The sequence below is a fragment of the Hipposideros armiger genome, unplaced genomic scaffold (genome assembly GCF_001890085.2).
Source record: "Hipposideros armiger isolate ML-2016 unplaced genomic scaffold, ASM189008v1 scaffold_1, whole genome shotgun sequence".
Classification (NCBI taxonomy): Eukaryota; Metazoa; Chordata; class Mammalia; order Chiroptera; family Hipposideridae; genus Hipposideros; species Hipposideros armiger.
Window position 1 is genome coordinate 6,170,182 of NW_017731351.1, and position 10,236 is coordinate 6,180,417.

The following is a 10,236-nucleotide window of genomic DNA, read 5'->3' on the forward strand; positions in this document are numbered from 1 at the left end:
GACTACGAAACGACAACCTGAGGAGCCCTTGAGATGGCAGACGAGTTCTGTCTCTCGCCTGAGCTGCTGTCAACACCGATTGTCACATTGCTCTAGAGTGTTTCATGATGTTACAGTCGGGGAGAACCGGGTAAAAGGTAAGTGAAACCTCTCTATTATTTCTTACGATTGCACCTGAATCTACGATTACCTCAAATTTTAAAAATTAGCTAAAAAATGTCAGCAAACTAGTTCAAATCCTTACCTAGTTTAATAATTGACATTTAAAACAGGTGCTTTAAGAGACACAATTATCTGAGAGGAAAAATAAAAGCCAAGTAATGAAAAGAAGATAGATTCCTCTAGATATTATTTTTACTGTAAGTTTAGTTTCCATGATAGAATAGACTAGAAATGGAAGAAATTGAGGACCCACAGGAAGAACAGCCCGAGACCAAATAATTAGCCTCTTCTGTAGGGAGGTGTTTTCATTCTACAGCTCGTGTTGACCCACTGTGTGTTCCGTCTGATTGGGCACATGGAAAACACAACACGATATGAAAACCTGATGCGAAGTTTGTTAGTACTAAATTTTAAAGGTTTTACTCTAATAATCACGGGGGAGGTACAATGATTCTAAGAAGAATCATTATTTCAAAATTCTTTTTGTGGTGGCTTATTCTCCTTATCAAATCCTCAGTTATGCAGAGGCTCACCGTGTGAGCCTGGGGACCACTCTGCCACCATCGCGTCTCGGCCTCTTCCGTGCTCTATTCCCCATATCACCGAATACTTCTACAGCGAGGCGAGGGCACAGGGGCATAGGAAAGGAGGCTAAAGCTCAAATAGCACTGTTGCTGCCTATTTCTTGCCATACTGAAGGCTCAGGTGCGGAAGGGAGTTATATAAAGACAGGACAAAGAGACTTGTGCCTCAGACAGCCGAACGTCTGCAGACGTTGTATTTTTCATTAGCAGAGAACTAAGAACTGGTCTGGGCCCCAGAGCATGTGATCACTTCACATTTCTTTGTGCTGACTACACTCTTTACTGACGTTGGCCCTGGGGCGGGCGGCACGTGTGCTACCTCTGAGGGGTCTTCAGCAGAGGCCTGGGGAGTACCCGGAGCTGGCCCAGCCGCCAGCTCTGCTGTCTAAGGAGCTGGGCGGCAGACAGGCCTTGAGGAAGTCAGCTCCCGACGCCGAAAGAAGTGCTGAAAGTCAGCCTTTCAGCCAGGGTTGGCCACTGGGAGCAGGTGAAAAACGTTTTCACTGAGAAACCACTGCAGATGGTTCTAAATTTTAGTTCTATCATACACATCAATTCCTGAAACATCCTTAACTACCCTTTTGGTTTGTCTCAGAGCAAGTGGACTCCAGCATTCGAGGAACGCTGTGGAAATCCTGGTTCAAACTCCAAGGCCTACAAGGGACCATGCGAGGAACACGCAGAGTGGAGCAGCTTGTGGACAAGACTAAGGGGAGCAGGGACAAGTGGGGCCTGTGCTCAACCAGGGAGCACGTACCCCACCTAACGGGGCCACCGCTGCTCAGCACCAGCCCCGCATACTTGAAACTCTGACCCTGACACACACACACACACACACACAGAGTCTGTGAATGGAATTGGGCTTGTGGGTCACCAATTTGAAATCCCTTTTTCAAAGACTATTAACCTGGCCAGAGTACCCCGAAATCAGAAGCAGCTTGGATAAAGAGTAACAACAAAAATCCAACATGGCCCAGAGTTGGAGCACCTCCTGATGACGGCCTTTTCCTGGTGCTTCTTTCTCCCTTGTTGAAATGCTTCCTGGATGCTTGCAAAAGCCTGAGTTTTCTCTCAAGCTAAGTGCCCCGTGGAGATAATGCAACCAGCTCGGTTGGCAAATGCCAATTTGCGGGGCTGTTTGTGTTCCTGGCACTTCCTGCTGGATTGAAGAGTTCACATTCACCTACAAAAATTGCACAATTCAGGCAGCTCCAGGACAGAAAACAGAGCAGCAAGTGTGTGCCGGGAAAAGGGGCGCTTCGGGGGAGGCAGGCAGCAGCCCAGCGCGTTCTGGCGACTTAACTGCTCTCTCCCACACAGTCATTCTGTGTCGCTGGGAAATCATCAGGAAAACACCTTTCAAAGCCGGCCTAAGACAAGAGAGGTTTTTATTTGACTTGCATGAAAATAGCCGGGCAGCACGTCTCTCAATCAATGACGAACACTACTACAGCCTCCACTCTGGAAAAGCCCGACTCCAGCCAAGAGCTCAAGGCTCATCTCCAAGACTTCGGAGGAGGCCCTCCCAGGGAAAATTCTCCCTGCATCCCTGCATGACATAGCTGGGTGGACTCGGCAGGAAGCTGAGGCCCCTGGGCCTGCAAGTCGCCAGTAGGAAGGTGGGGGGCACCCCCCCCACACACACACACACACCCACTCCCCCACCCCAGTCTTCAGCTGTGCTGAGAAGTTAAGGGGGACCAACCAGGATCTCAGTGAGAAGAGACCACCACTCCACCCCAAGAATGCAGCCGCCTTAAAGTCCAAGTTCCTAAAGCGAAGTGGACCACCCAGGAGTTGAATTCTTTAAAATAGGATGCTTGAAACTGTGGTTGAAAGCTTGTGGGACAGGAGAGATTCTTCAAAAGCATCTGCCATTTCCTCAGCCTCTGGGTCACGGAGGGGAAACCTTATCGGTGGTTTCCCAGAAACACTATGCCTCTGGAATGGAAAGAATGGCTTTGGAATAAGAATAAGTTCGGAAAAAGACCAAACAGCTTAGTCTGCCTGCTGGACTAGTCTGCCTGCTGGACGTCCTCAGTTAATGCCTTTCAATGCTTAACACTTCAACATGCTGTTTCTGCATACGAACAGGAGGCTAGTCTCTGTCGATGGCCTATTTTAAAATTTTAGCTGCTCCAAAAGGCATTTTGTGTGCTCCATCCACAGAGGGCAGGTCCTCTGGCTGCATGTGACGTGGGGCCCAGCCTTCCTCCATCCCAGCCACACACACTGTGTGCTCACCAAATGCCCACGTTTAATGGCAACGATCATTCATGAACCTGCGTTCTGCATCTCTCTCCACGCAATGCATAAGGTCATACACCCTTTCATTTCATTTTGTCGATGTCGTCCATCTTAATGTATTAAAAGCATGAATTTAACTTACATTTTGCTTCTATTCTTCACCCCAAAACGCTATGAGGCACTCACTGTGTGCCAAGCACAGCATGAGAACACACAGGCTGGCACCACTGGCGACAATAAAACCAGACCGTGTGGGTGTATTACCCAACTGAGCCACGGGCAATGCAAGGAACAAAAGACAGTTTAGGGTTTCTAAAAAATAAGGGACTCCACTAAAGGGGATCTAATTTCTAACCCCTTGAAGCTTCTGGGTCCCCCTTTTCCTCCTAACTAATTCTCACAAATAGGACAATGAATCCCTTCTGCTTTACATCCCGTCTTCAGGAGCTTTGCCCTGTATCCACGTCGCCGCCTCCATTCCCCTCTGTGTCCTAAGACTTTATAATGTACATGGACTTTAAGTACCTTCCCTCCTCACTCTCTGATTCTGGAGGGTGAGTGACGTACAATATTAAAAAAAAAAAGTATCAATGGAGTAGGGTTAGATAAATAAGGACCTCAGAAACACAAGCAGGGAGGTTAGGTTTCATGGGACAAGAACTATAAATATACTGCAGGTTCTTGTGGGGGGAAACGCATCCCACAGAAAGTGATGTGTAAAGAAAACTTAACCGAAAGGTACTGCAGCTGTTCGTGTGTCAGATAATAAGGACAAGGACTTTGGTGGTGGCAGTGAGGGTGCAGAACCAAGGAAGACAGGCCGGGGTTTCATGAAGTCAGGATTTTGGTAAGAAAATGAGAAGGGGGAAATAAGGTGTGTTTAGGTTTTCAACTCGGAAATGTGAAAGCTGATATGGAGTAATCTCGGGAGAAAGTTGATAAAATGAGGACATGCAATCTATGACCCAGCATCCAGCACCACACTCAGCAAACAGAACAATCAAAGACCTGCTTATCTGATTGGCAGTGAAGTTAGCAGGACCAAGCTACCAGAGTGATGTCCCATGAAGATGTGTTCCCGACAGTAGGGACCTGGAACCCGGATGGGGCAGACTGATGTTGGTGCCACGGAACCATGCCTGTTGGTATCATTCCTCCCTTGAGTAGCCCCTCCCATACTGACTCTAGTCCTGGGCCATGGTCACTAAATTTGGTCAAAGGGACATTAGCAAACATGATATAAACTGTGCTCCCACACTGGAGCTGGCCCTCTTGCGACCTTTGCTCTTGAGATTCAGCTACTTTGTGGAGGCCACATGGAGACCTTACTGCCCCTGCAAAGACAGATTCTCCGGCTTCCCATTACCCCTGTCAAGACATGGAAGACATGGAAGTAAAGCTATTTTAGATATTCCTGTCCCAGCCACCATTTGACTGTAGCTGCCTGAGAAATCCCAAACTACTAGCAGAAGAACCATCCAGCTGAACCACAGTCAATCCATGGAATCATGAGAAATAATAACATGGTTATTCTAGGCCACTACATCTTGAGATGCTGGTTACACAGCAATAGATAACCGAAGCCCTGGGGACAGGTGATACAACAAAGGGACATTTAGGACCAGCACACGACAGTCACAGCTTACTATTTGACAGCACTATATCAAATACTCCACCTGTGTTATTCCATGTTAATACAAGAATACTAACAGGGTAGCTGTTATTTGCTAGTATCTCCACTTGGCAGATTGGGAAACTGGTATTTAAGGAAATTAAGTAACTTACCCAAGAACATACAACTAGAAAGGCACAGAGGGACATAAACCCTAGTCTACCTGTTACCTGCACGAATGTGAAAGATGAAACCATGAGAATGACCTGAACAGGAGAGTGAAAATAAAGAAAGACAGGGGCTGAGGGTAGGGGTAGGGTCAGAAAGCATAACCACTTCACTACAGTTTTGCATTTTTTCTCTAATTTCAAGAATAGCTGTTCAGCACATTCTAGTTAAGGATTCAGTCCCAGCCCTTATTTAGGGAGCCGGTTCCTGCTTGTGGTTCCACCTCCACACCCCAACTCTGATTCCAGCAAGTGTCTCCTAGAGCCACACTTCGGGTCCCCTTCTGGCTAAGAGAGTCTGAGCCCCCACGTCTATCACTTAAGGATCACTGGCCAGGCCGGCATGAAAAGCCCTCTTTTCTGGGTGCTTCCTCTTTTCCTTGGGCTGTGCCTTTATCTGATGACTTTATTAGCCCTTCCCAAAACTCAGTCTTTGACCCTCTAGCAGAATTTGAGTCAAATATCCTTAGATCTTGGCTCTTAGGAACCAACCAGTCCAGACTTTACAGCTAAAGGTAAGGAAGCAGAGCCCCAGGTTGGTAAACTGCTTTGCCCACCAGGGTAAAAAATCAGTAGTCCTCAGCCAGCTCTACATGTGGGCGCTGAACCGCACTGCCCCCACGTATCACTGTCTTTCTGTCATTTCCTCATTTGCCATTCTCCAAGGAATAGCTGGTTGAAATTATGCTAAAATTGTGCCTTGTTCCAAGCAATGAGGTGTGTAGGATGGAGGGGGTGGAGGATGGGTGAAAATGCCAAGAAATAAGAGGTCTTACCTTCCCAAAGAAAATCTTTTCATACTATGGCTTCTTATTCCTTATAACAAACAAATAATTAATTGCTATAATTTATAAAGTTAAATAAATGTCACAAAAAATGTACAAGTAGTAAAGCAAATAGCTTCTGGCTGTAGTGTTCATACTTCCATCCCAAAAAGAAGCCTAAAATCACAGTTATTGAATGTATTTCCTTCCCCTGTGCCATGAAAACTCGTCATTTTGTTTTCTTTTGCTGCTTTCGAACCTTGTCAGATTTGGAACCACTCTCTGAAGAGAGCGCCAAGAGTCTCACACAACTAATTACTCAGGACTTTTGAATATGAAAGTCTGTTTCAGCTGAAATCTTCTCTTGCGTTTTGAGTGTGTGTTTGGTTTTTTCTCTTTCTTCCTTTCCCTCTTCTACTTTCTGCCTCCCTTACCTGTCAGCTCCCCGGGTTTAATTTATTCTTTCTGCATCCTCCAAAAGATATATAAGGCTGTGTAAGAGAGAAAAACATCAAGCATCTATCAAGGCATCCACCATTGTCTCAGCATTATGTAGACACAGAAAGTGATTGCGTTTGGAGGCTCTGAATTGAAATCTCTTATCCCAGGCATGGAATAGAGTCTGGCCCTCCCAAGTAAATGGTTCCAAGACCAGAAACAAATATATTTCATTTTGCTCAAGTCACACCTTCTTTACTGCAATTTCCTATTTTTTCCAAGGATGTAAGGTATTCTACTTTCTCTAAGGGAATGTTGATTTTCATATGAAGAAAAGATTATTCAGAATCTAAGTATATTCTTCCAGCTAGGCAATACAAGAGTCTAACTCCTGATTTGCATTTTTTCAGATCCATGGAAAGAACTTTTGAACCAGGAAGATGCGTTACAGATCATCTGTTCCAACACTGACGTTTTTAAAAATAGAAAACAGGCTTTCCACCGAAAGACGTTTTTCCCTTGCAACACCCAAATCCTAAGGACGGCTGGTCGCCACAGGCCACTACAGCACCACTGGGAGCTGGGCACACTGGGGGCCCGGCCAATTCTTCAGAGCTGCCATTTTCAGCTGGGCTCTGTCCTTTCCCAGCTTGGTGCATGAAGCCTTTTTCTGGGTCCTTAACGGCATCTATGACTATTCCGTTCCTGCCCCCAGACTAAAGCCTTTCCTCCTTCAAGGTTCATACCCTCGCTTCCTCCTTGTTGGTGCCATCCACTGATGGGTCACTGTCACTCACCGAAAACATTGGAATTGGGCACCTGACATGTCTTGTCATCACCTTGAAAGACCTCCCTGTTCATGAGAAGACCCAACCACAGCCTAGCCTCGAAGACCCTGACTTAGCAAGTCCAGCAACCTGTCCTGACCACTCTCACGGCCATGTCACCATTCCCCAGCTGCTTCATCTTAAGCTGCAACACGGGACACCGTCATGTCCGCCTGCTGGCTTTTTAGCCTTGTGACCACCGATCCGGACTCCGCCATTCACCCACCCGCCCTGAGCCTCGTGGACTTCACCTCCTTAACAGCCTAAACTCTGTGGGACATCATTCAGGTCCCTGCTTTTCCATTCCAGCATTTCTAAAGCTGAGCCCCCATTTCGGGTCAATAGAGCCATCTGGTTTCTCCACTCCTACACTTGAGCCATTGAATGGACACAACGGGGATGCACCTGGAAGTGGCACAACCATCCAGACAGGTGTTATTAGGGATGTGGGGTGTCCAGGCTCAAGCGCGCCCTCGGCAGGTGGCCGGCAACCATGGGCATTTACCAGTTCCCTGTTCCCTCCCACTCTCTCCATGGGCCACACGACTGACACCATGCTCGCAGCCACACCTGTCGGAGATATCCCGCCTCCTACTTCAAAGAAGAAACCGCCGCGTATATAGAGAGAACACCCCGCCATGTCCCAAACCTAGAGACATATCCACTCACACGGTGCCAGCCAAGCTAAGCTCACCACTCAGCATAGCGCTCTCGTCTGTTTTGTTTACAGCAACTAAGCTCCCAAAGAGAATTGGCCATTTGGTGTCATTTTGCTACAGATTGGCATATCGAGACCTGTACATTGTGTGGTCGGTCCTCTGGCCTGGCCCCTAGCTCCCCAGTGGGGGGCCATCTTGCCCCTGAGAACATAGAGATCAACAATGAGATGCAGCCCAGGAAGACCCAACTGGCCTGTGTGCAGTCAGGGAGAGCGACAGTGCAGGGAAGAACCCCTGCTCCGGGCCGAGCACCAACGCCACCCCTCACATCCCCTGCTCTCCCGCAGTGCCCGTCATGGATTCTGAAACGGAGGATGGCATCTGCACGCCACCTTCCCTTCCTTCTGTCACCCTGGACTTCTCAGGAGGCTCGGACAACCCGTAGCTGAGGTGCCTGCCTCTAGTTATGCTGCTAGCGCTGCTTCTAATCAGTGGAATTTTCCTCCACAAGAAAAGAGGATGATGCTATGACAGAAGCAACAGACATTTCCACTCAGAGGCCAGAACATGTAAAAACAAAAACAACCAGCCCCTCTTCTACCTAATCAGACTGCAGCCTCGACTCCCCTCTGCTGTCCCATCCTTAGGACCAGGCATCAGAGGCCCAGATCAGCTCTGTGATAAGAACAGCAGGGGGGCTAAGGGGCAGATGGCAGAGACAAGGGACATCAGTGATCCTCTCCAGAACCACTGGCAACCGCAGCTGACACGTCTCTGTGTGTAAACACCACTGTAATCTGCGGGGGAGTCCTTTTTGTTTGTTTAACCTAGCAATGTCCCTTCTTCTGGAACAGGGTCATTACCCTTGTTTTCAGAGAGCCTAAAGAAGCATAACTAACCCACACATGTCAGAGGAAGGAGAAGAGAGCCAGAAGAAACCAGTGGAAAACAATATGGATGTTCCTCAAAAAACTAAAACTACCATACGATCCAGCAATCCCACTTCTGGGTATTTATCCAAAAAAACCGAAATCACTGTCTCAAACAGTCATCTGCACTCACATGATTATTCACAAGCGCCAAGACATGGGAACAGCCTCTGTGTACATCGATGGATGAGGGTGAAAGAAAACGCAGGGTGGGATAGACACATACAAACAATGAAATATACTAGTTCTCTTATAAAAAGGAGGACATCCTGCCACTGAGGGAATTATGCTAAGTGAAATAAACCAAAGTGACAAAGACAGGTATGTGGAATTTATTTTTAAAAAACCCTCTCATACAGAGAACAGATTGGTGGTGGCCAGAGGCGGGGAAAATGGGTGAAGGTGGACAAAAGGCACAGACTTCCAATTATAAAATAAGTAAGTCCTCGGGATGCAACGGCCAGCACAAATATAGTTAATAATACTGTATATGTGAAAGTTGCCAAGAGACTGGATATTAAAAGTGCTCATCACAAGAAAAGAAAATCTGTAACTATGTGAGGTGATGGATGTTAACTAGACTTACTGTGGTGATCATCTCATAGTTTATACACTACCCAATCATGTTACACACCTAAAACTAATACAATACAGAGCCATATGTCCATTACATCTCTATTTTAAGAGGCGGCGGCGGCAGTGGAGAAGAAGGAAGGTGGACTCCGTGTCCCCCAGCAAGCACCAGGCCTGGAGGCAGGAGCTTCCCAAGGGCCTCAGGGGTGAGCCGGGACCAAAGCACAAAACTTCTCTGTATTAACAGGAGGCCAGTCTAGACCTTTATCAGGAACTGACCCGTGTCTTTGGGACGCGGCAGTGAATAAGCTGGCCCTATCCAAGCCCAGGCTACACACTCAGGCCAGTCTAGGATTTATGCCAACAATGGCCCTGTGATGGTTAATTTTATGTGTCAACTTAGCTAGGGCATGGTGCCCAGATATTTGGTCAAACATTATTCTGGGTGTCTCGGTGAAAGTGTTTTTGGATGAGACTTATATGAAATCAGTGAGCTTAGAATAAAGCAGATTGCCCTCAGTAATGTGGGTGGGCCTTGTCCAATCATGTGAAGGCCTGACTAGAACAACAGACTGACCTCCCCTGAGCAAGAAGAAATGCTGCCAACAGATGGCGTTTTGAACTTGGACCACAACAACAGTTCTCTGGGACTGACAGGTTGCCAGCTTCCATAACTGTACGAGTCAATTCCTTACCATAAATCTCTGCCTTCCCCTCCTCCTCGCCTATCTCATCTGTGTCTCCTATTGGCTGTTTCTGAGGAGAGCCTTGACTATTAGTAAAAATCGAATGGCAGGTTATGCGGAGATGAGCATCTGTCCCGGCCTGGCCCCAGGCAGCATCCCCACACAGCAGGGCTTGTCCACAGACCCTGCCCCTCCTGGGTGAAAAATCCCTAACCTGCGGGGAAGATGTACTGTACATCCTTGAGTCAAGCTACCATAAATATTCCGCGCAGCAGGGCTTTGCAAAGCTTCTGCTCTCTGGCCTCCCTGGAGAGCAGACCCACGTGTTTTCATGACCAGCCACGGTGGGCATTCGGCTCCTTCTAGAAAAGCAGAGGTGCCTAACAGAGCAGACGCCCGCTCCTGGAGCTGGCACCGTGAGTCAAGGCCAAGGTCCCTCAGAATCCTACAACATAAAGCTCTACGGTGCTGCGTCATTAAGCGAGGCCAAAAATAACTTCAGTCAGGAAAATATTTAGGTTAGGTGTA